A 27,525-nucleotide genomic window follows, 5' to 3' on the forward strand; every position below is an offset into this window, starting at 1 on the left:
ATTTCTCATATTTATTCTTTCAAAGAACCAGCTCTGGTTTCATTGATGTTTTTCGTATTGCTTAGTTTCTATGTCATTGATTTCTGCTCTGGTTTTGATATTTCCTTCCTTCTTCTCATCTTTGGTTTCATTTGTTGTTGGTTTTCTAGATTCTTGAGATGTGCATTTAGATTGTTGGTTTTATATTTTTCTTTTTTTCTAATGTTGACTTGTATTGCTCTGAGTTTCCCCACTAATTATGCCTTTTTACCGTGTGCAATAAGTTTTTTTAAAATTTTTTTTGGGGGGGAAACACCATGAGGTACAGTTGTGGACATTACAAGTTTTTGTTCTTGGGTTTCAGTTATACAATGATCAAGTACCCATCCCTCCACCAGAGCCCATTCTCCACCCCCAGTGATCCAAGTATCCCTCCCACTAAACTCTTTGTGGCAGGGCATTCCCTTTTGTTCTCTCTCTCCTTTTGGTTGCTGAGGTTTGCGAAAGAGGCATTGAGTGGCAATCATGTTCAGTTTATAGTCTACTTTCAGCATGCATCTCCCATCCTGTGTGGATCCTCACAACATCTTTTATTTGGTGTTCCCTTTTCTATCTGAACTGCCTTTTCCCCTAGCATGTGCAGCTGGCCTTCAAGCCATGGAGTGAACCTCCTGGTACTTATCTCGACTATTCTTGGATGTTAGTCTCCTATTTTGTTACTTTATATTCACCAGATGAATGCAATCTTTCTATATCTGTCCCTCTCTTTCTGACTCATTTTGCTTAGCATGATCTTTTTTTGATTAATTTATATCTCTGTGGCATTGTTGTCAGATAGGATACTTAGTATGATTTTTATGTTTGTGAATTTATATAATTTGTCTTATGACCTAACATATGATCAACCAGGAGAATGTTCCATGTGCACTAGAGAAGAATGTGTATTTGGCTTTTAGAGAATGTAAAGCCCTGTATATATCCATTAGTTCCAGCTATTCTAGCTCTTCATTTAGTGTTTTTATGTCTTTACTGTTATAACGTCTAGTTGATATGTCAGTGGAGTGTTAAAGTCTCCCACTACTAATGTGTTTCCATCTATATGTTTCTTTAGTTTATGTTTCTATAAACTTTGCTGATCCTACATTTGGTACATGTATGTTAACTATAGTTAATACTTCTTGATCTATTATTTCCTTAACTAATAAGTAATGTCCATCCCTATCTCTAATTACTTTCTTTAGATTGAATGCTGTTTGGTCTGATATTAGTATGTCTATTCCAGTTTTTTTTACCGTTGGCTTATATGATTATTTTCTATCCTTTCACTCTGAGCCTGTGTCTATCCTGTGATTTTTAGATGTTTCCTGAAAGCAGCAAATGGATGTTGATCCATTCCAACATGCTGTGCCTTTTGATGGAAGAGTTCATTCCATTGACATTCAGAGAAATTTATTGATATAAAGCACTGTGTTGCCATTTTACTTTGTGTGGTTGTTGATTTTACAATTGGCTGTTTGGTTTATATAAATGGTCTTTCAGTATTTTACCTAGGGCTGGTTTAGTTATAGAAAATGCTGTTAGCTCTTGTTTGTCTGAGAATTTTTTTTATCTTCCCTCCCATCTAAATGAAAGCTCTGCAAGGTAGTGGACTCTAGGTTGAACATTTTTTTTCAGTGAGTAATTTGAATATGTCATTCAAGTCTTTCTTTTCCTGTACCATTTCATATGAGGAAACTCTTTCATTTCCTGTAACATTTCATTCTCTCATATGAAATGGTACAGGAAAAGAAAGAGTTGAATTCTTCTGTTGTGATTCTTCTGTCCCTTATATTTAAAGTTTCTATTCTTCCATGAAGCTTTAAGAAGTCTGTCTCTTTCTTTGGATTTTGCCATTTTGATCACTATATGTGTTGGCATTGTTCTACTTGGGTTTATTTCGCTTAGTACTCCTCTTTTGCTCTCTTGAATCTGTATATATATAAGCCTCCCTCCAGAGAGTAAGGAAGTTCTCAGCTCTGATCTCTCCAACCACTTGTTTCTCCCCCTTTCTGGTTTTCTTCTCTTTCTTTTAAAAAAAGAGAAGCTGGAGCGATAGCACAGTGGTAGGGCATTTGCCTTGCACACAGCCAGCCCGGCCGAGCCAGGTTTGATTCCTCTGCTCCTCTCGGAGAGCCCGGCAAGCTACTGAGAGTATCTTGCCCACACGGCAAAGCCTGGCAAACCCGTGACGTGTTCAATATGCCAAACACAGTAACAACAAGTCTCAAAATGGAGACGTTACTGGGCCTGCTCGAGCAAATCAATGAACAACGGGAGGGCAGTGACAGTGACTTATAAAATTAAAAAAATAATAATGCCTATAATTTGGAGGTAAAAGCAAGTACTTCTTTATTTTATTCATTAAGTACCTTACATTACCATCCATTCTAGTGTTTCTTTTCTCTTCTGCCAGTTCCCTGCAAGCATTGTTGCTGACTTACGTTTTGTCTTGAAATTTGTTTATATGCTTCTCTACTTGTACAATTCTGCTACTATGGCTTACTATTTCTTTACTTCCTTCAGTCTATTTTTTATGGAATATTTCACCCTCTGAGTCAGTTCTTCGAGTTGGTTGAATTTCTCATCTAGTGATTGCTAAAAATTCATAGGCTAGTGTTTGCTTAATTTCTATTGCCAACGTAGTAAGTGTTAATTTCAGGTCCTCATTGAACAGACTCGAGTATTTTAATGGGCTTGAGAATTTGCTTGGGTTTCTATCTCTGTTTGACATAACTCTTCGTTTCCTTTGTTTACCCATTGTTTTTTGAGTTTTATGTGGGTTGATGTTGGAGGTTTAGACTCCCAGAAACTTAAGAATTAATATGTTCAATTATTTAGACCAAAGCATGTTGTTTGGATTTTCCCCTTTACTATGTTGGCTATTAGGCTATGACAGGGAACTTTTGAACTTGTCACTCCATATAATTGATTGAGATATATGACTATAGGGTCAATGAAGGATGGTTGTTGGATTCAGTAACTTCAATATGAACAGTGTGTTCAATAATAATCTCACCTGGATACTAATGCATCTGCATGGTTTTGGGTTTAGAGATTTAGAGCTGACATCAGATGGGACAACTCCCTGATCCAGGGATGACTCCCTGATCTAGACTGTGGGGTCTGTGAGAGAGAAGCTCAGAAGTTCCCAATGCAAGGTGTTCTACCTGGAGCCTGTCAATAGTGAGAGGGAGAGCAGTGAAGGAGTCCCAGTACCCAGAAGTACACACCTGAGTTTGGAGAATTAGAGCTGATGTGAGACAGGGAAACTCTCTGATCTAAGGTCTGAGGTTTGTGAGAGAGAAGCCTGCAGGGTCCAGGTGCAAGGCATTCCATCTGGAGTCTGGCCTGCAGGTGCCTTGGGACATGCAGGTATCAAAGGACTGACAAAAGCTTCCAAGAGATATGAGGGCCACCAGTTGTGATAAGAAAAGTGCCCTTGGGAATTTTTATAAAAATTGCCTTGACGTCAAGGGACTTTCATAGTTAACCCACATACAAGAACAATGATTTAATATCATGAGGCAGCTGCATTGTATGTGGGGCAGGGATGTGGTCATTGGTACAGCACATGCCTCAAAGGTGTGAGAGCCTGGGTTTAACCCCTAGCACCACAACAATAAATTAAAGAACTGGGGATAGTATAGGGGCTAGTATTTGCATTTGTATTTGCATGCGCAGTTCTGGGGTTCTATCTCAGTACCACATTGCCTTGTAGCCATCCACAGTTGTGGTGATCCCTGTATAATAGGGTCTAAGTAGAGACAATTTTGGGGTCCTAGCACTGAGCCACTGGCCCAGTTGACCAAGTATCACTAGGAATAATTCCTGGATACCCCCTTCCCAAAGAAACAAAATTGAGAAAATGAAAATTAATTTAAAAAGCTGTGTTGTGTCGTAGTTAAATAGAAAAAGTGCCAAGAATCTCGAGGCAGATGATAAATTTGGTCCTTGCTCTGCTGGGTGCCAGTTTCCTCATGGAGACATAGGGAGGTTGGTGTGTGTGGGGGGGGAGGGGGGAGCACCTGCTATATCCCTCCTGACCTTGCAGAGAGGAAGGGAGGGGCAGGAGGGGATTGGTCAGCTCTATGAGTGGCACAAGGGCACAGTAACCTCAGAGGGGCAGGTAGCAGAGAAGCAGGTATGTTATCCGGGATACAGCAGAGGAGGGTCCAGCCCCTCTCAATCAGGGAAAGGCATGTGTGGTGCCTCAGGGTGGTAGGCATGGGAATATGGTGCCACAGAGTATTCAGGGTGGACTGGAAGCTTCAGCTCTAGGCAAAGCTAAGGGAGTTGGTGTTATAGGCAGAGGATTTTTTCTTCTAGATGATATTTTTATGCTTCGAAAAATAAACAATATTTATCTTAAGCTCCGTGTAAAAAATCGAGGATGTCAAGGAAGTGCAAAGGAAAAACAATCACATGTAAACTCACTACACAAAATAATTGCTGTTAACATTTGGTCATATGTCTTTTCAGCACATTTTAAATGAATATATATGCCAGTCTAGCTTTATAAAAGTGTGAGCAAAAGAACAGTTTCAAGACAGAGAGGATCACCATCAGGTTGGGATCACAGAAATATCCCAGGGATGGGTGTGTTGGTAGTGGAGGATTGCGGGGAGGGGTTGGCTGGGAGACAGATAAAATGGTCTGGGGCCAGGACAATATCAACAAGGCCACGGAGAAGGGACAGACTGCCTACCCAGGCAGAAATACTTCAAGTGCTAACTGCTACCTATGTGAAGTCAAACATGAGTCAAGTTCAACTAGGACCAGGGAAGGCTAGCTAAGATCGCTTTTCCAGTCCCTGCCCCTCCTAATACACAGCTTGTTCTTCCAACAAGAAACTGCTCCTCTCCTGCTACCTCCCCTCTGGCACACCTCAAACACACTCCACTGTGCCACCCTAAGAACCATAAGAATATCCCCACTCTGGTGGTCTGAGAGAGCAGGGTCACCAGGAGCCTTTGGATGTTAATCCCAACCATCATCCACACCAGGCAGCTTTGGGGTGATTTCCCTAACTTGGCAGGGGCCACACTCTTGGAATCTCAACCCTCAGCCACAAGTAAGACACTCATCCCTTTCCCTGCCTCCCCACCCCCTCTTGCTTGCATCCCTGCCACCAAGCTGTGCCCGGAAATGAAGGTTATCACCAAGGAGCCTGAGGCTGGTCTGAGAAATAAGATGAGCTGTGGGTGATGGAGGAAGATTGAGGGAGCGGATAATTGAGGGTCTGAGCACCAGGCTCTGCACATAGCCAGGATGGGCTCACAGCATGGACCACATTAAAATCCCATCACCCACCACATCCCGGCAACCTCAACTGCCTCACTTTGAGAGCTATTTTGTAAGCAGTGTTTTCAGGGAGTTAACAAATCGGGAGAGGCCCAAGAAGAAAAAGGACCTTTGTTGAATAGCTTTTCTCTTACCAGAGGAAATGAGAGATGGTTTTTTTCCCCCTGTAACCCAATTTCCGAAACCTGTTATTACAGAGCATGGGGGGAATTTACCCCCTGCCAGGCTGAGCAGGGTGGATCAGCTGCAAAGGAAGCTGCAAGATCAGCAGGACCCTGACTGGGAGCTGGGAGGGTGGTCGAGGGGTAGGCTGGGCACCCTTGCTCCTCAAAACATAAAGGTTGGCACCCTCACCCCCAGAGACTTTTCTGCTAACTTCCAGCTTCCACAGAGTGTTCCTTCCCCAGAACCTGCAAAGAAAGGCTGCGTGCTATGCCTCTGAGCCAAGGTGGACTGTCCATCAGGGTCCATCCCCAGGCCTGTGCTCTTCTTCTAGCCCGTAACTTGCAATTTCCCCTCTGTAAAATGAAAAGTCCTGCCTATATCAGAGGCTTCTGAGAAGGGAAGGAGGCAGGATGTGCAATGAGAGCTACACAGAGACCCTACTCCTGCTCGTCTGTCACTGATCCCTAGAACATGATTCAGCCAAAGATCAACCCACATGATTTGTTAAACAAAAATTTCAGTAACAATTTTAGAGCCATGATATAGTAAAAATCACCCCGGTGAGTTCATGGCTGGCCATTTGCTGGCTGGTGGTGCATGAAAGTAGGTGGATGTCCCATTGATACACTGGGCACAGCTGTCAGTGAGAAAAAGTCTGCCCTGGATAGCACTGTAGGGCATTCTTCACTGTCTGAAAGCTGGAGGGGAGAAACATGGGCCCAAGATTCCTGTGTTCTGCCCACACCTGCCCCTAGTCCTTGACGGTGACTCCAGAATGGGCTTCTAGACTGCAGGGAGTTAAGGTCACTTGCTCTGTTGGCTTTGGGGCTCTAGAGAAAGGGATTCCTAGAACTCTCGTGCCCCATCTGCACTCTGGACTGGTGAGTTCACAGTAGAATTAGGAATCATTTGAGGGAACACCAAATGGGGACAACAGTGGCATTGCATACAACTCCAAGAATTCTCTGGGGGCAGTGGAGGTGTTGGTGGGAGAAAAGGTGGAGATGGTGCCACACGAGCATCTCAGAAGGTGGTAGCTGAAAATGTGCTTTCTGGGGTGTTCTAAAATTATAAGTTATAGTAATATTCACCATCAATTAAACACTTCCTGTCTCGGAGCCTTCAGAATTCCCTAGACAGCAATGTTACAACCTAAAAGTCAATGTTGGGTTTCCCATGCAGGCCTTGCAATGAGGGGAAATGCTGCTGGAGTGGGCTTGACATCCTCAGGTGAGAGCGAATTGATGGGAGAAGAAAGAGCCTTCTCATACCAGCTAACATCACTGTGTTCTTTCCAGCTGCTGAGCCTGATGCTATGACCTGTATATGTCTAGCCCAATAAGCTCTCCCACTGTTATGAATTGGCAGGTATTATTATAATTGTTAATATTATCTTGATTTTGATGATAAAGTTGGGTTAGGTGAGATGAGAGTCACAGCCTCTACCTCTAGAGGTGAGACTGATATGAGAATGTGAAGCCTGAGAAAGGCTTCTTCTGGGGTGCACAAAGCAGGTGGAGTGGATTTGAGCCCATTAATTTTTTTTCTCTACAGCTGAATTCTCTTTTCAAGCACAATTCAGGTATTCAAGGCACCACAAGAACAGCCAAGGCCTAGATAAATTGGGTGGCCGTGCTGACTGGGGGGAGGGAGGGAATTATATAGAGAGTCCACAAAGACCCAATGACATAGCCCAGAGGAAGCACTTCTCACACTGGGAGCTGATGCTTTAAACTATCTTGGAGTTTTTCCCAGAACTGGAATCATTTTGCTCAGAAGTGTCTTATGTTGGGGGTAGAGTTATTTGGTTGAGTTTGATTATGTGCAAAAATAACAGTGTCCATCCAAGTGTGTGTGTGTGTGTGTGTGTGTGTGTGTGAAGTGTGTGTGTGTGTGTGTGTGTGTGTGTGTGTGTGTTTTATGGTGATGATAATGAAAGCCTAGAGTGACTATGTAAAATGAATGAATGTCTGTCTACCTTGTAAGTAAGGCAGGTTTGGAAGAGCTGACATTCCTTGAAGTAGGAAACGGATATGGAAAGATGAAAAACAAGGGTGCCAGTTCAAAGTCGGTGCACTTTATGCTGGAACTTTTCTAAAGTCAGTGACTGGGATCATTTCCATATGTTTTTTTTTCTCCTCCTATGCTTTATGTGGAAGGAGGCTAGAGGCAATGGGGTGTGACAAGACAGACAGACAAACCTGGCTAAGCACAGAATGCATCATTAGAGATGAGGGGTATACATTACCCCAACAGGGAGGATTCCAGGCCAGGAACTAGCTAGGGACTGAGTTGGAGGGAATTAAGATGAAATGACACTTCAGACATAGCCTTCCTGAGAAGTGGCTGTGGCTGTCAATGGGACTTTCAAGACTAAAACCTATCTGAAATATACTAGAAACCACAGTTGGTAATGAATGTCAAGGAAGGGCTCCCACCTGTCATATAGGAGTGGAGGGTTTAAAAGGATTTTTTTACACTCTGGGGAGTCTGCAAGATACCTATTCTTACCTCAATTTCTTGGATTATCTGTAAGAGACACATTTGAATATCAAATCCTGCTCTGTCTGGCTCCAATGTCTGTGCCTACAATGTATGTCCTCTTTTCTTTCCAATGCATTTCACACTGATTTCAGATGTTTCTGAAGCCTGTGAGGCTGGGTTAACAGAATTGGCCTTGGTTACCTACAATTCCTAACTCCATAATCCTATCCAGATCTCTCCCTAAGCTAGGTGTGCTCATGATCTAGGTATCATGTAGATTAGGTGAATGGAGCTTAACTGGCACCCCTTTCTCAATTAGAAGGCAGAAAAGAAGGAAACATCCTGATGAGATAAGAAAAATTTGTGTCATTATGTTAGCATCTGACACCCGAGACTCTCATTTTGGGAATATACCATGACAAACGCAAGTAAAAGTGAGTTTAAATGTATACAAAAGTGAGACTTCCCAGGGATCTGTGTATGAAGGAAACTTCATTGAGAAGTAAGATTTGCTTGTCATTCTCTATTAGAATTCTTTACAGAAAATATAACCAATAGAATGTGTGCATGTCTGTGTGTCTGTATACACACGCACACATGCACATGCATATGTTAGATATAGATTCAAGATTTTTCATAGAAATTGGCTGGCATGGTTATGGAGGTGGAGAAGTCCCACAATCTGCATTCTGGAAACTGAAGAAACAAGAAAGCTAGTAATTTAATTCTATCTGAGTCCAAAGGTCTAAGAACCATGGAAGCCAATGATATAACTTCCAGTCAGTCTCCAGGCCAAAGAACTGGCAACTGGATTACTAGTGTAAATCCTGGAGAACTGGATCACTGGTGTCTGAGGGCAGGAGAAGATGGACACCAAGGCTCAACAAGAGAGAGGAGTCCTTTCTTTCTTGTTTGTCCTATTTGAGCTCTCAACATATTGGTTGATATTCCTTAAAACATCATTGAGGGTGATCTCAGTTCATCTTCAAATTTAAATGCTAATCTCTTCTAAAAACAAACACCTTCACAGACATACCCAGAAATAATATCTTACTTGGTTCTGGCCTTCCTGAGTCTAGTCAACTTGATCCAAAAAATTAACCACCATAGGAAGGGAATGAAATGAAGAAGGAAAAGGATAACGAAGAAAGGGAGATGATGAAAAGCAAAAAAATGTGACTTGACAGCTCAACCCTTCAATCCTTTACTAAAACCATTCCATGTTTGGTCCTTATGTCTCTGTTGTAAATATAGGAAATAACTTTTTCAAAGTAAACATGTTTTTAAGTAAACATCAGGGTGGAAAAATCGTGCAAGGGTATGTCATATTGCCTTGCACATGACCCTGGTTCAATTCCCATATGGTTCCTCAAGCACTGCCAGGAGTGATCTCTGAGCACAGAGCCAGAGAGTAAAACCTGATTACTGTTGGATCTGGCCCAAATATCCCCCCACATTCAAAAACCATAGGTGTCACTATGAGAAATAAAGGTCAAGTTCACAGGGATATCAATAGTCAAGAAGTCACAGAGAGTGGGACTCCCAGAGAACTGATCTGATTTGGGGAGGTGTGGGAAATGAAGAGTCTGACCTAAGGCTCCAAGGGGATAGAGAAACTCTAGAAGTAGGTACTTGAGTTCTGCCAAATTGAACTTGGAGTACTCTCCAGAGCAAAGCAAGATTCGATTCAAATCAAAGCACTGTGATTTTCCCGAGACCTATGGTCTAGTTATGAAGGCTAGCGGCACAGAGTCTAATGGTCCCAGAAGAAAACACCTTGTGGAAAAGACACTTGCTTAGATATGTTGAAGGTGTGAGTCTCCACTCCTGTAACGAGATGCCTCCGCAGTAGGAAATACTGGCTTCCCTCCCATTTTGCTGCATAGTAGGTTAGTGACAGGGGACAGGTCAGAGATAGAAGCTAAGTACTAGAGAGTACACTGTGGTGAGATCACTCCCAGATTGTTCACCCTCCTTGGGCTTTCTCCAGAGACTTGGGTAGAGGGACCAAATCAAAGGGTAACTTTGACAATGAATTGAATTAGTGGAGTTCCTGGAGGCGTCATGCACATGAAACAGGGTCCCCTGGAATCTAAGATCATCAACACAAGCAGCAGTGTGACCTCTGCTACCTTCCCTGGACCTGAGAAGAGCATCCCAGGCTGCTCAAAATCATCAATTTTCTCTCTCTGCTAAGTGGAATCTTCTAGTGATTCACAGAATTTTATCTTTTATGAAACCTAATGGAATATACCCTTCTACACCAAAGTCTCATGGCCCACATTTTTCTATGCAAACATGGAGGAAATGAAGCTGTGGAGCTGGGAAAGCTGGGAAGCTGTCATCTTTGAGAGAAGGTCTTTGTTGAATTTGTAAGTGCATGCACTCACATATACCTATAAGCTACCCAGCAGTGGCCATTTCTCTTTTTTACTTGATCTACAAAGACAGTTAATCTCCTGATTATACACTTAGTTCTCTTGTGCCCCTATCCCCACAGGCATGTCAGCTAATTCTATTGACCAACCAAACAGAGCATGGTTGTAAGAGGTGCCATTATACCTGTAAAAGCATAGGGGAGTGAGCAGGTGATAGAAGACCTTCTTGAAGTGGGCATTTTCTGCTGTTCAGTTCAAAAGCACTTAGCACTTTCACAGAATCCATTCCTTTATCTCACAATCATCCCATAAGCTAGCATTTACTGAGAATTTTCAGGAACATAGATAGGTACTATACAAAGTACTTTCTAAGAACACACTCATTTACTAACAAGTCCTCATTTGGAGTAGGATTTGGAGAGTGGTAGTGGCTCCATTGAACAAGTGTTAAATTCAACCGTTTATCTAATTTGTTGGCCAGTGAGTGGAAATTGAAACCTGGTATCTGGTCTGACTGACACCAAAATGTCTGCCTTAAAGATCAAAAAGATTCCTTAGTCACAAGCCTCAGGAAATGAAATCATTTAAGAAACTTATGGTAGGGTGTTTGCCTTGCATGCAGGCGGCCCGGCAGACCCGGGTTCGATTCCTCTACCCCCTTGGAAAGCCCAGCAAGCTACCAAGAGTATCTCGCCCGCATGGCAATGCCTGGCAAGCTCCCCGTGACGTATTCGATATGCCAAATACAGTAACAATAAGTCTCACAATGGAGACGTTACTGGGCCTGCTCAAGCAAATTGATGAACAACGGGAGTACAGTGTTACAGTGCTTCATTCATTAAACACCAATTATGGCTTTACTATATGATAAATAAATTTCTGAGAATCAGCTACCTCCCATTACAAATATGGCATTGGCCCCTTCCTGCTGGGACCACCTGATCTAGGCTGTCACTTATGCTACACATATGTAAATAGATGAAAAAAAGAGAATAGTAGAAGGAGAACAAGGACTTATAGTGTATCATGGGGGGTACTATGTGGCTGCTTCGTGGCCCCGTGACACATCATAAGACACTTAATACTCATCTTCCAAGATTACTGCACCATACTTGATAGGGTTTAAATATGGTTTGAACCATGAGAACACCTTCAAGGGCGATTAGAGGCCGCCCTAAAAGCCTCTATCCCTCTCGGAGAGCCTGGCAAGTTACAAAGAATATCCCACTTGCATGGCAGAGCCTGGCAAGCTATCCATGGCATATTCAATATGCCAAAACCAGTAAATACAATGGGTTTCATTCCCCTGACCCTGAAAGAGCCACAAATACAGCAGCATTAAGAAGGATGAAGAAGGAGAGGCTGATAAAATCTCAAGGCTGAACTAGGCTGCCAAAACGAAAAAGGACAAAAAATGACTGTACTTTCGGCCATCTTTACAGCATACAGGAGGAAGAGAAGGGCCACATGGGGGGCGGGACCCACAGCTCCCGGAGAAAAAGAAAAAAACAGGTTCCAAAAAGAGCCGAGATCATCGGGAAGTCCCAGATGGGATAGGTACCGCATTCCGCCTCCCCCAGATGGAACCCCGGTGACCAGAAGCCTCTACAAACACAGCTCGAGTATGCGGGAACTAGGACTTTCCTGCAAAACCGCGTGGCCGCTTATGCGGCCACGTGACATCTCTCTATATACAAAGTGATCAATGGGAAGTAAACCACCCAACCTTTCTCCCTGAAAATCAGAGTTAAGTTTGGAGTACAGCCACAGCCCCAGAAGCACAAGGACTTAATGCAGAACCCAACAGCTTGGAGCAGAAAAGTGAAAGGACTATGCGTTAATCCAGGCCATCATGTCTGCCCGGAGGGGAAAGGGTGTTGCTCCCTTCTGCCCTCCTCCCTCTGGAAAGAAAGATGGCGGCCACATGGGAGCCTTGTGGACAGCAGGTATGAGCCGGGGGTGTGGGGGCGACTAAAACCTCATGGAAAGGGGGGCGTTCCGGTCCGTCCTTCATGCCCTACCGAGGTCACCAGTTGCCCCCCGCGAGTGGCTTTCCAGCACAGCCACGGCCCCAGAAGCACAAGGACTTAATGCAGAACCCCGCAGCTTGGAGCAGAAAAGTGAAAGGACTATGCATTAATCCAGGCCATCATGTCTGCCCGGAGGGGAAAGGGTGTTGCTCCCTTCCGCCCTCCTCCCTCTGGAAAGAAAGATGGCGGCCACATGGGAGCCTTGTGGACAGCAGGTATGAGCCGGGGGTGTGGGGGCGACTAAAACCTCATGGGAAGGGGGGCATTTCGGTCCGCCCTTCACGCCCTACCGAGGCCACCAGTTGCCCCCCACGAGCGGCTCTCCAGCACGGCCACGACTCCAGAGCACAGAAACCAATTTCTTAACTATCTGACTTTCAGTAGAAACACTTCCAGGGTCAATAAGTAAAATAGCAGAAATCCAAAACCAACATTTAATTCTTGAACCCAGCTGTAGAAAGCAAATAACTTCACAATGCTTTTTCAGCATGTCTGATTTGGGGGGGGGGGGGTAAACTCTAAATAATAGTGGTGAATCTTTTAATGAAACAATGAATCTAATCAAAGCAGATAGAGTGTTAACTAGAATTCATCTGCCTCACAGGGACTGGGAGGGGTGGGGGTGGGGTCTTATTGGGGTGCTTCATGGTAAAAAATAAGTATTGGTAAAGGGAAATGTGTTTGATATTTGCATGACTGAGACCTAAACCTGAAAGCTTTGTAACCTTTCCCACAGTGATTCAATAAATAAATAAATTTTAAAAAAATCATACAGTAATAAAAAAAATAAAAAAATAAAATCTCCATTTAGAGTTCATAAAGACCTACCAAAAAAAATGACTGTACTTTCAATGCACATATGCTGCTATCGGCTGCATCCATCGAGGACCTGATGGTACAAGCGCGAAAGATCAAGTACGACATCATTGGTCTGACTGAGATGAAAAGACTTCAATCACATCACGCCATTTTCGATACTGGAAAAGAACTGTTCCTCAGAACATGTGACAAAAGAAGCAGCGGTGGTGTTGATGTCCTTGTCAACACAAACTTGGCTATGAGCTTTGATTCATTCGAATGCCTAACAACCCAAATCGGACGATTACACTTGAATAGATGTGGCTCACTGCCAGAAGTTTCTATCTTCATTGTCTACGCACCAACATCCAATTATGATGAAGGAGAAATTGAGATGTTCTACATGGAGCTGGAGAAGTTCTATAAAGAAGACCACACCTTCTACAAGATCATTGTGGGTGATTTTAATGCCAAGATAGGACCAAGAAGATCATCTGAAGAACTCCATATCAGGACCCATGGCCTAGAATGGAATGAACAGGGTGAGAGACTGTGTGAGTTCATCATGTTGACCAAGACCATCCATGGTAACTCACAGCTCCAGAAGGCCGAATCTAAACGTTGGATATGGGAGTCTCCCGGTGGACGGTTCCACACGAATTGACCACATCATTTTCAATCAACGGTTTTGCCTCACCTATGTTGTTATTGTCCCAAAATTCCAAACAGGATCGGACCACCATCTCTTTCGTGCAAAATTCTACTTCATGTAGCAGGAAGAAAGGGCTGGAAAGTTTAAGAAAAGCACTCCCAGAATGACCATCAACTGGGATATCTTTGGCACTATTGCAGCAACCTGGGAAGATGTCATCATTGACAACATTGACAAGGAATACGATCAACTGGTTCAGCACCTCCATGATTATGCGAGGAACGCCGAAAGAGAGATAGCCGCGAAAAGATGCCTGTCTTAGAAAACTCTTGAGCTCATTTGCCAATGTGGCTTGGCACAAGCCTCAGGCAACCACAAGTGAGCATCCGAGCTTGCAAAGCAGTGCAGAGAAGCGATAAAGGAAGACCTCAAAGAGACAAGAGCAGCAGTGCTGGCAGATGCGGCAGAAGCTGGGAAAAGCATTTGCAATGCCCACCTGTCCTTCACCAACTACGAGACCAAGATGACTGCCCTCGATGTCCTGATGGATCTATCACATCTTCCAGAAGGGCAATGGAGAAGATTATCCATAACTTCTACTCGGATCTCTTTGATAGCCACGTCCACCTGCCCACATATCAAATTCTACAAGATGGATATGTCGTTCCCAATGTTTTCCCTTCCGAAATCCAACACACCATTTCATCAGTTAAGAAGCAAACAGCACCCAGCCCAGGCAAGGTCAGATCTGAACTCCTGAAGAACCTGCTGTCAGTACTCATCAATACACTGGCTCAGCTCTTCATACGCTACCTGTCTGAATGCAAGATTCCGTCCCAGTGGAAAACCAGCAGGACTGTACTACTGTACAAGAAGGGAGACATCCACAACATTGGCAACTATCATCCGATCTGCCTGTTGTCTGTCGTAAACAAGCTGTTCACTCGAATTATCCTGAATAGGATTGGCAGAACACTAAATAAAGGACAACCATGTGAGCAAGTCGGGTTCCAAAAACTAGAAAAAACAGGAGTGACCCCTGAGCATTGCTGGGTGTGACCCCCCTCCCAAAAAAATGCCACTCTGTCTAATGTTCATTGATTTAAAGAAGGCCTTTGATTCTGTTGAAACAGAAGCGGTCATCAAAGCCCTAGCCAAACAGGGCATTCAAACTCAATACATCAGGATACTCCGTTAGCTGTATTATGGATTCACTACCAGGATTTCACCATTCTACAAGGAAGTGATCATCTATGTCAAGAGAGGGGCTCAGCAGGGTGATACCATTTCACCAAAACTCTTCAGTGCCACCCTCAAGAACATCATGCAATGACTAGAATGGGAAGGAATGGGAGTGAAGATAGACGGTCGGCAACTACACCACCTCTGCTTCGCTGATGACATTGTTCTAATACACCAAACATTAGCCAAGTGGCACAAATGCTCACTGACTTTGACCATGAGTGTGGAAAGGTTAGACTATAGCTGAATCTCACGAAGATAATGTTTATTCAGAAATGGTCTCATTCCTGACATTCTATTCACTCTCAACAGAATGAACATCTCTGAATGCAACAGTTATGTGTACCTAGGTCGAGAAGTCAACATGACTAGTGACCTGGCACCTGAGTTGTGCAGGAGGAAGAGAGCGGCTTGGAATGCCTTCAAGAGCGTCAAAGAAATAGCTAAGAGGATGAAGCACCTCCAGCTCCAGGCACATCTCTTCGATTCCACTGTTCTTCCTGCATTAACATATGCCTCAGAGACCTGAGCCCTATGAAAATAGGATGATAACATTATTTGGGTCTCCCAAAGAGGAATCAAAAGAGCTATGCTTGGAGTATCACGCTTCACTCAAATGAGAGAAAGAATCCGGAGTTCTGACCTCTGTCAATGATCAAGAATCAGGAAAGCTGTCTTGTTTGCCAAGGCGTCAAAAATCAGATGGGCTGAACATGTAGAGATTTGGAGACGACCGCTGGACTAGAGCCATTACCAATTGGATTCCACTGGACGTCAAAAGATCGCGTAGCTGCCCACCAACGAGATGGTCGGACTTCTTCATCAAGAGCCTGTATGATCGGTTTGAGACTCTTCGTGTTCCTAGAACGAGCAGATGCCATTGGGCTATGCTAGCATGCAACAGGGACAAATGGAGACTGTCCATTCTGTTACTGGTACCCACTCAAGCAAATCGATGAGTAACGGGATGTCAAGTGATCAAGTGATGGGTACTGAAAAGTGAACTATTCTGCCTGTGTAGAGATAAGAATGTTGTAGCTGAGAGGAGAGGGGGAGTTTCAGTTGAACCTTAAATATTAATTCAGAATCCTTTAGATGAGAAATAAAACTATCCAAATTTGACTCAAGATATACTTCTACAGGCCTGGATAATTTAATGAATGACATCACCAGCAATCCTACCTTTTATATAAAGAAGTGAACTCTCCTTTATACATCGCATTTCATCACAAATCACAAATCATCCTGTTAATCGTCGATTGCCTCGAGCAGGCCTCAGAAACGTCTCCTTCATCCTAGCCCTGAGATTATATTCAAGGCTCTTTAGGAGAATGAGACCCATCATTGTTACTGGTATTTGGCATATTGGGTACACCACAGGGAGTTTGCCAGACTCTGCCGTGTGGGCAGGCTACATTCGGTTTGTCCAAAGTAGGAATGAGATAATAAGATGTCATAATAAGACGTCGCGCGGCCGCAAAGCTTGGAGATCTCGGCCCCGGAACCCGCGTGACTTTGTCCCTCTGCCAGTACCTTCATGTGTGCGGAGAGTGGTCTCAGCATGGTGTTGGCTGGTCCTGGAGATCTTTGGCTGCCAGAGCCCTGGTCGGGGCGGGGAGGAAAGCTCAACCCGCTCCCCTCCAAGGGGCCCCGGCGGCGAGGACAGTCGGGGGCAGGAGACATTTCATAAATCTCCATATCTAGATGCCCATAAATAAAATTTGTTAAATACTTTCCCTCCAGATTCTTTAAAAAAATTTTAAAGATTTTTTTCTAATTGATAAGATTCTGTGGTTTGCAATACTATTAATAGTGGCTTCTCATGGACATAATTTCAACACCACAGTCAAATCCAGTTTACTCATCCTCCTGGTCTAAGAACCCCAACACCCCTTCCTTTTAACCCTGTCCTCCAACTTAGTCATGTGGATCAGTTCTCCGATTATGTTGCCTTTGGATCTTTGTTGCTCCCTTGAGAGAGAGAGAGAGAGAGAGAGAGAGAGAGAGAGAGAGAGAGAGAGAGATCATTCTGTATCTATCCCTGTCTTTCTGACTGACTTTACTCAGCATGATATCCTCTAGTTCCATCTATGTTCCATAGAAGAATCTTGAATACTCTACTTTTCCCTAGAGGCATTGCTACCATCCAAATATAACCTGTCATTATATACAGGCTCTATTGGCATTTAGCAGAGGCCTTCTAACTGGTCCTCACACATTCACTTTTTGCTAAAGCCTTTATTTCCTGCTGAGATTAAATGTTTATTCATTGGAATGGTATTTTCCTAATAGATACTTATCTGTTTATAACAGAAACTTAAAAGTCTTTGCCAAGTCTAACAGTGGTATCTTCTCAAAGTCTATTTTCATTAAAGATTTTTTCCTTGGGTTCGATTTTCAATGGATGAGATTTTCCTGTTATATGCAAGTCTGTGACTTTTTTATTGTATTCAGGACATTATGATGATGTGTCACGGGTTCTTGATTCTGTTATCTTCCTCTGAAGCATCTTCAATTTTGTTCCAGCAAATGATTTCATTTATGACAAATTATCTTGATATTTTATAGCTTGGTTTTATGCTTTCTTATGTGTAAAGGGGGGAATTCTGTGAAAGGTCAAGGTGTTTTATAAGCTCCTGTAGTATCAGAGGATTCAAATCACAACATTCCTGATGAATCTTTTTGAATTTTATTTTTAGGCTTTAGAAAGACAGATCTAGAACAGTCTTTACAGTATGACAAAGTTCAAATTCTCTTCCTTGTGCTGAGGCTGTATCTCAGTGGTAAAGTGCAAACCTTGCATATCTGAGGCCCTGGGCTTGATCTTTCCTACTGCATTTTCCCCTTATAGGCAAGATAGTAACTATTTTAGTAACTATTTTACCATAAGATATCTGTCCTAAATGATCACCACTGACATTTTAGCTTGAATATAAACAAAAGGTCAAGAATGTTTTCTACTCGGTCTTTATTTACAATCACACTTGACTATGTTTATAAACTACATAATACAGAATATTATTATCCATTAAAGGGGCCACAATTAGCTGACCCTTGCTGTAGGAAATGATCTTATTTCTAAGGCATCCCCTTTCTGAAGTCTCGACTGGAGCCCTTTGTTAGGTTCTAGCTGAGCCACAACTATCACAAGAATGACTCAACCTCTGGTATAACCATTCCATGCTCAACCCCATGGCCCTTTTGGGTAGGCTATGTACAACCCACTCTCCCATCACACAGATCTCTGGTGATTCGCCTCTTCATACCAGTTCTCTTTCCTGCAATGTTCTGTTCTACTGATTTCAGTCACTTTAATAGTTCCCAAATTGGATCCTTTCTCCTGAAGACAGTGAGAATGTCATGCTTTATTTGGGTGGCACCTCCCTGCATTATAATTAAGAAACTGTTCCTAAGATAAAAGAGCTGGAGAAAATAAGACCTCATCTCATGATCTTTTTTTTCTTCCTAGATATCTGGTTTGATATGCCTATCACCAATGCCAGAAATCCTTTTTGCTCATCTCTTTAGTTCAGGTATGTATTTTTTATGGCAGAAGGTTAGTCCAGTGCTATTTTTTTCTGTCATGGTTAAAAGCAGGAATGTCTACATTTATACCTGTCCTCTTCAATCTAATATCCACTCTGCAACCAAAAGGTTCTTTGCTATCGAATCATCCAATCATCTCTAGTGTCTTCTTTAAAATGGTTCAATGATTCCCTATTGCTCTTAAGATAACATCTAAGAGGCTAAAACTGTTTTTTTCCCATCACTGTATTTCCAACATCTAGCACAGAACCTTCCCTATGATAGGTATGCAATAAATGTTTTTGAGTCAATGGATGACATTTTTGACAGAGAGGACAAAATAAGCAAAGACAGAGAAGCCTAAGATAGCCTGAGATATAATTAATTCTTTCATAAGATTGCAACTCAGGATGCAAACTGCAAATGACTCGATGTCTTCATGTGCAGAAAACAGAACAATTGAAGATCATGGGACCAAATTGCTCTTTTTCAATTACCAAAGACCTCAGCCCATTTCTCAGTAGGGAGCACTTATGATGAATTGGGCTGACTAAGTGAGAAATTAGAAAGATTTCCTGGGCTGGCTGTGCTCACAGATAGACAGATGAACATGTGTGTAGGCAGCAGGAATGATCAATTTGCTAAAAATAACATTTCAACCCATTTTTATCAGAATCCCTAAAAAATAAGAGAAAACAGATCAATGGCAAGGCCACCACTTGTGTCATGTGTCAACCTGATGCTCTCCCCAACGTGAGGGAAAGTGAGATCACCTTGGAGACCAAATTCTTCCTTGGGCAGCAGGGAAAGGGACTATGAAAACTGCTACATGGGAACCAAGTAAAGCCCCCAGAGACTCCAGAGTCAGTTCAATATATTTGAGAGAAGAGTGTAGATACAGGAAATTAGAATTTGTGATACTCAGAGGAAGGAAATACAGATTCTGGGCAGAAAGGTACTTTTTGGAAGGCAGAATTCAAAGAGGTTCAGAGGATCGAAGAGGAAGAAGTGGGTGATTTTAGGCTTTGGAAGGATGAACTCAAAAGGTTCAGAAATTCTCTAAGACAAAGCTTTTACTAAGCTCTCACAAACACTCCAAGCTGAAGGAAGGAAGGAAGGAACTGGAAAAAAACAGGTTGCTGGAAACTCACTAAGGGGTCAGAGGACTAGATGAAAATTGACATTCATTGAGTAAGGTGGGCTGAAAGACCACTGCTTGGAACTTTATTTTTTGAGCGAGCCCATGTTCTCTTTAAAATAACCCTTTAGACATACATAAAATTACTGCACCAATTTGTGGAATATAACATAATATGAGACTGACACCCAAGTATTATAAAGACAAAGGCCAGGAGTATTGCTCCATAGTTGGAAGCCAGCTTCATGAGCTGGGGGAGAAGGCAGCTGGAATAGAGAAGGGATCACTAAGTCAATGATGGGGGAGGAATTGTTCGGGATGGGAGATGTGTGCTGAAAGTAGATAAAGGACCAAATGTCATAGCCTTTCAGTATCTATATTGCAAATCATAAATGCCCCAAAGTCGAGAGAGAGTATGGGGGAAATTGTCTGCCATGGAGATAGGGGGAGGGTTGGGATGGGGGCAGGGGATACTGAGGACATTGGTGGTGGAAAATGTGTACTGGTGGAGGTATGGGTGTTCTATCATTATATGACTGAAACTCAAACATGAAAGCTTTGTAACTGTATCTCATGGTGATTCAATAATAAAAAAAATCCTTTAATTTATATTTTACAAGGGAAAATACAGCTCAGATAAGTTGAAATACCCTCCAGAAGTCACATAATGAAAAAATTGTGACTTTTGGACTCAGACTTGTTTAAAGTCCGTGGTCCTTCATCAGTACTGTATTGTTTTCCAGGTTGCTCCCCTAATGTGCAGCTTTGGGTCACACTATGTGCTGCTTTCTGGGCTAGAGGATGTTGAATGCAGTGCTTTTGAGAAAGGGGAGCTTCATAATGATTGTATAAGTGCCATTGTTAAATGGAAATGTTTGACTTATTAATTTGCTTCTAAGAATCATTTTGATTCGCCTACCCTTGAGTATCAATACTAGAATATATGTATGCATGTATGTATGCATCTATGTCATTGCGAAAGATAAAAATCTGGCTGGGGCTGGGGTGATAGCACAGCAGGTAGGGCATTTGCCTTGCACACAGCCGATCTGGGTTCGATTCTCAGCATCACATATGGTCCCCCGGGCACCTCCAGGAGTAATTCCTGAGTGCATGAGCCAGGAGTAACCCCTGTGCAATGTCTGATGTGACCCAAAAAGCAAAGGGAAAAAAATATGACTCCTCTAACTTTGAGGTTCTGCCTATACATATGCAAATGAGCTTGGTTTGTCAGAGTTGGGTTTTAAAAACCAACAGAAAGATTCTTTGGTTCAGCAAAGGACTCATAGAACCTGAAGTTGCTCACCAGCTTAGTTCCTGACTATGCAAGGCAGCATTTATAAAATTGAAGGAGGTGGGTAGACGGGAGGTGAGGGCAATGAGCTCTTAGGAAGTAATAAAACTAAGATGAGATTTAAAGGACAGACATAGAAAAATTGCATTCATCTGGGAAACATAAAGTAACCAAATAGGAGACTAACACCCAAGAATAGCCGAGATAAGTACCAGGAGGATTACTCCATGGCTTAGAAGCCATCCTCACATGCTAGGGGAAAAGGCAGCTCAGATAGAGAAGGGAGCACCAAATAAAGGGTGTTGGGAGGTTCCTCTCAGGATGGGAGGTACGTGATGAGAGTAGACTATAGACCGAACATGATTGCCACTCAATGTCTCTTTTGCAAACCACAGCACTCAAAAGGAGAGAGATAACAAGGGGGAATGCCCTGGCACAGAGGTAGGGTGGGATGGGGGGAATGGAGGGTGGGAGGGATACTGGGATCAGTGGTGGTGGAGAATGGGCACTGGTGGAGGGATAGGTATTTGATCACTGTATAATTGAAACCCAAGCACAAAAATTTGTAACTCTACAACTGTACCTCATGGTGTTTCACTAATAAAAATTTAAGAAAAAAATAAATAAATAAGGAAGTACTCTCTCAATGCTGGAGTGATAGCACAATGGGTAGGGCGTTTGCCTTGCACGTGGCCAACCTGGGTGATCCGGGTTTAATTTCTCTGCCACTCTCGGAGAGCCTGGCAAGCTACCAAGACGTATTCCATATGCCAAACACAGTAACAACAAGTCTCACAATGGCGACGTTACTGGGCCTGCTCGAGCAAATCAATGAACAACGGTAGGACAGTGCTACAGTGCTACTCTCTCACTAGTCCTAAAGTAGCCAAACGAATTATGGCCGAACCCACGTAGGAACTGAAGTCTGATTAAATTTGTTGGTGCCAGCTAGCACCAACTCACAGATCTCCATTCCTTCCATGCTCCCCGCCCCCACCAAAGCCTGTGTTCTTCTTTGAACACATCATTCTCTCTTTCCCCTCTTCATACTCTCTAAGTTATTTTTCTTTGCTAACTTCTCCTTCTGAAATTCTTTTCTGTGAGAAAAGGCAATGGACCTGGAAAGTCTGGGTAAGATTTAGGACCGAATTGCCTTTCCTTCAAAGAGCAATTTCTCTCTCCAGTGTGAATTTTCACGGCTCCCCAAGAAACTAAGTGGGAGGGATCATTCCCACATCAGGAATAACAATTGGAACCCAGGTGTGATTTGACAAACACCTCCTGGGGCTGATGGGACATGAAGTCTGTATCATGCAGGTTCTCAGAGCAGACCCTAGATTTTCCCCCAAGCACTTCTGGTGATCTTGTTGTTACTGTACTGTGTTACTGTGTTACTGGGCTGGAGCGATAGCACAGCAGTAGGGCGTTTGTCTTGCACGCAGCCAACATGGCCGACCCGAGTTCGATTCCTCAGCCCCTCTCGGAGAGCCCGGCAAGCTACCGAGAGTGTCTTGCCTGCATGGCAAAGCCTGGCAAGCTCCCCATGACGTATTCGATATGCCTAACACAGTAACAACAAAGTCTCCAATGGAGACTTACTGGGCCCGCTCGAGCAAATCGATGATCAGCGAGAGGGCCTTTATATTTTTATTTACTTCTGGTGATCAAGGTGGCACAGAAAGAAATGGCAATGGAAGGCTCCTTTTCTGAGGCTCCCACATCTTCTTCCCACTTCATGTGTGTCACTCACACCAAAATGCTTACTACCTGGAACCAGCTAAGGGTCTTCAACAAGCAGGTTGGTTAAATGACTAGCCATGGAAACAGAAGACAAAACAGAAATTCAACACAGAAGAAACCCAGGGGCTCTGTCCCCATGTCTGCATCACTGAGAATGCAGAGATTTACAGAACATCATTCTGTGCCTTGGGCTGGAGCGATAGCACAGCGGTAGGGCGTTCGCCTTACAAGCGGCCATCATGGCCGACCCGAGTCCGATTCCTCCGCCCCTCTTGGAGAGCCCAGCAAGCTACCGAGAGTATCTTGCCCGCATGGCAGAGCCTGGCAAGCTACCTGTGACGTATTCGATATGCCAAACACAGTAACAACAAGTCTTATGATGGAGACGTTACTGGGCCCACTCGAACCCGTGACCATTCTGTGCCTTACACACTTTGGCATCTTTGTCTTTCAGGAAGACCTGGGGACTTGAGGTAGAGTGTGTACTAAGGAGCTTGCCTGTGTGTCAAAAAGGAGATGAGGCAGGAGCCGGAGAAAATGTGTGCAAATGTGGCAGGCTGCAGGAAGCTCAGCGGGAATTGCTGGTTTCCTAGCAATCGATGACCAATTTCCCTCAGGGATGATTCCCAGAAGTGCATATTGTTTTAAAAATAGAAGCAGGTCTGAGTTCAGTTATTGGCATTGTTCTACTCTGCGCTGTGTGCACAGAATCTCCCTCTTGTAAGATCTTAAAAATTTTGGATTTGGATTTGAATTATCACATTCCTGGGATTCCATTTAAAAGTTTGCCCTCTCACCCTGCCCCCCCCACCCTCATTCAGACTCCTTCCATTTTATCTCCAGGTTTCTGCCTCAAACCAGGGTAATTAGAGAAGCCCATTGTTACTCTCAAACCAGGGTAATTAGAGAAGCCCATTGTTACTCTCCAGAGTAAGAATCCTCTTCCAAGACTGAGTTCAAAGGTCACTCCTTCTGTGAAACCTCTAATTTACCTGAATCAAATGCCCTTCCTTCCACTCCTTCTTCTTCCCAAGTTGAGCCCCTCTTATACCACACTTTCCCCCTACACAGGTTTTTAGGACCTGCATCTTTCCCAACAATAATCTAGACTTTTCTCAACTGCCTGTTATTCATCTGTCATTTTGTAGTGCCCAGCACAGATCTGGTAGGTGCTCTCTAGAGGGGGTGCTTATCAAAGGACTTAACAAGCAGTTAGAATCTCAGGGACTTCCCATGTTAATTGACCCTGTCTTGCCCATCTGAAAGGAGGGAGAGAGACAGACCATTGTCCATAACTGCCAAAGTTATTACCGCATTAGCATAGAAGCTGAACTACTACTATCCCATGTGTCACTGGAGGTCTTGCCTAAAAGGACATGCCTACACCATGGAGAAGGTCAGTGCTGTTGAAATCTGCAATCAAGAATCAGGTATCTGAGCATGGCTTCCAGGGGGGCCCAATGAGTCCTGAGGCAGTGCACGGGTGAGTGCCTTCCATTTCTGTGGAATTGGCTGGAATGCTGGAAGATGTCACATTAGGTAAAGGACTGGGAATGCTAATTGCCTCACTGAGAGCAGAGGAAGAACTGAGCCTCTCTGTTCCTTCTCTCAGTCCTTCCTTAGGAGTTCACCCATTCTCCTGCACACACTGGGGATCCCAACTGCTTCACAGAGGAGCCACAGGGCTTGTCTGAGAGCAGATGTGGGCCAGGTTCTAGAGAGAGCTGTTTCAGGAAGAGGGTGTAAGGGACCGGTGATGGAGCCAGTTGGAGTCACGATTGAAAGACCAACCACCCCTTTATCCCAGTGACTTCCCTCCAAACTTCAAACTCTTTAGGTCTGTGTTCCTTAAGATGATAAAGCAGACACACAAATGAATCTTGGACCCAAGCAACTTGCAGCAGAGATGGCCCAGGACTTTGCAATAGGCCCTCTCTGCTGGGCTGTTCCAGATGGGGGCAGGTGTTGTCCCTCCACCTGTCCTTTTAGAGCTCCAATGGTCACCATTTTCTAGAAGCCAGCGAGAAGCATGAGGTACAAATCGTGGTGATGGCAAATTCCAAGTCTCGTGGGACAGGGGAGGAGTGGGCCCTTCTTCCCCCCGCCCCAATGAGGCTCAAGATGATGCCACATCCGTCCACTGTCTACTTAAGTTCCCACACGGCCATGATCCAGAGACAAAAACATATCTCAGACCCAAGCAACTGCTGCAGTGATTTCTTCAGATCCTAATTATTAAAATCTTAGAATTCCTAGATATATTATATCCATAACAAGCAATACAAAACACATTGTCTAGCATTGTATTTTCGGCAGGTATGAGGAGTGGTAGGACTGGTCTCAAAATATAGAAGGTAACTAAAGTAGAGAAAGAATATTTTGCAAATTGTCTGCCACATATGCATGGGGAGGTATGGAATGGGGGCGTGAATACTGGGGATTTGGGTGGTGGAAAACTTGCACTGGTGAAGGGATGGGTGTTTGATGACTGTATGAGTGAAGTTCAAACATGAAATTTTTGTTACTGTACCTCACGGTGAATTAATAAAAAAAAATTTTTTTAAAAGATGATAAAGCATCTTTGTTTCCCAGAACTGGTGGGGAGATAGGAAGCATGAGGAACAAGGGAAACTAAGCAGGGGATGATTAGGGATGGATGGGATGAATAGAATGTGAAAATGGAAATCACAGATTAGGCCTAATGGCAAAGGGTCAGGTTATAGCCCCCTTAACATTCTGCCTGCCTGCCTTTATGAGAAGATTTTGAAAAAATAATTTCTGGGATCTGGGCAATAGCACAGCAGGTGGGGCATTTGCCTTGCATGCAGAGGACCCCAGTTTGATCCCCTGCACCCTATAAGGTCCCTTCAGACTGCCAGGATTAATTCCTGAGCACAGAGCCAGGAGTAAGCCCTGAACACTGTCAAGTGTAGCTCAATACCCCAACCTCAAAATAATTTCTTACTCACCTCTCTAGGTAGAAATGTATAAAAGAGGGAGGATAGTTACACTCCCTGTTGGCATCCCACTGGAACCCCTTTTAATGGGGCCTTTCCCACTTTCTTTCTTCCATTTTCTAGTAGAATATTTTTGAGTTTGATCATTTTATTTTTTCTCTTGCTTCCAATCTTCAGTGGACGAAGACCAGCGCCTACCCACTTTAACACTTGCATGGGGTGAGAAGAGCAATGGTATTTCTTCTGCATCAAGCGTTTCACACATATTCCACTCAGGGCAGGAATCGTGGCTTGGGTTCATATGTTGAAGGATGGAGAAGAAAGTCCTCAACTCAATCCACTCACCTAGCCACAGCAGCTGCCTATAGAAACAGAAGGGGCTGGACTGGGCTGGAAAGGATCCCAGAGACCACGCGAGGGTTTCCCAGCATTTTGATTTTATTACTTTTAAGAAAAATCTATTTTAGGCAACAATGATTTACAATACTATTAATGAAAGGGTTTCATGTACAACACATTCCAGCATCACACCAGAGTCTCTGGACACTGAAAATTGAGCTTCCATATAACCTAGCAATTCCACTTCTTGGGATTTATCCCAAGGGCCCAAACACCATATTCAGAAAGGACATTTGCACTCATATGTTCATAGTAGCACTATTCACAATAGCTAAAATTTGTAAACAACCCAAGAATTAAAGAACAGATGATGAAATAAAGAAATTATAGTACATATACACAATGAAGTACTACATGGCAGCAGGAAAAGAAGTAATCATGCAATTTGCTGCTCCAAGGATTAATCCCAGCATTTTAAATGCAGGAATACCAAGACCACTGGAAGCAGCATGTCAGAGGTCAGACAGGATAATGGACAGGTTGGGCACTATACCCTATACACTATATATGTATATATATGTATATACTATATATATATATATATATACATGTATATATATGTATATACTATACACTATACACTATACCTGCCCTGGATTTTGGATTTTGGATACTTTGGTCAGAAGGAGTTCAGGGCATTCATTCTTCTAGTGTCTTGGATAAAAAAAATCCTTCCTGTATCTGAGTATAGTTCCTGTCCTCTTACTTCAGAGATTCAACATCTGAGGTTCATATTAGAGGCATTGGACCTGACTTGGCTGGAACCACCAGCTCCCTGAAGAAATAAGGTCATACCTTTAAGGGGAGCAGGGTGTGAGGGCCTGCTGCTTCAGCTCCGTGACCAGGCCAGGCTGAGCTGGTATGAAAGAAGCTAGACAAAGGCACACAACTCTAAGACACTGGCTCAGGGGAAGAGGAGGATCATGAGAAGGATCATGCGCCCACTCCTGGCCAGTGAGATGGGAGGCAGTGTTTGGAAAACGCTCCTCTGTTCTGAGAGTCACAGGAGATATTCATCTTCCTCCCTTGGAACTTGCCTTGACTGTGTGTCTTGTTCAGAGTGCCATGGTTCTCTTGCTACACTAACATTAAACCAACATGAAGGGCTCTGCTCCCTGAGCAGAGGGAACTTTGTCCTGGTTCCAGGGAAGTGGGGATCCCTGATTGTCCCAAGTCGAGCATAGTCTTGTTATGCAAATTCCTCATTCAGTATTAACTTCACTTCTGCCTCTCTCCCCCATATGTGAGGAGCCTCACAGGCTCATAGATGACCTTGAAAGAGAAATGGCCTCAAGACTCCTTATAGTCTCACACAAACCACTGGAAGAATGGAGATAATGACTATTTTGATTAAAAGTTCAGGATTTACTACATTTTATGTAAGTCCTAGACTACCTAATGTTG

This window comes from Sorex fumeus, unplaced genomic scaffold (assembly GCF_029834395.1).
Source record: "Sorex fumeus unplaced genomic scaffold, SorFum_2.1 ptg000063l, whole genome shotgun sequence".
Classification (NCBI taxonomy): Eukaryota; Metazoa; Chordata; class Mammalia; order Eulipotyphla; family Soricidae; genus Sorex; species Sorex fumeus.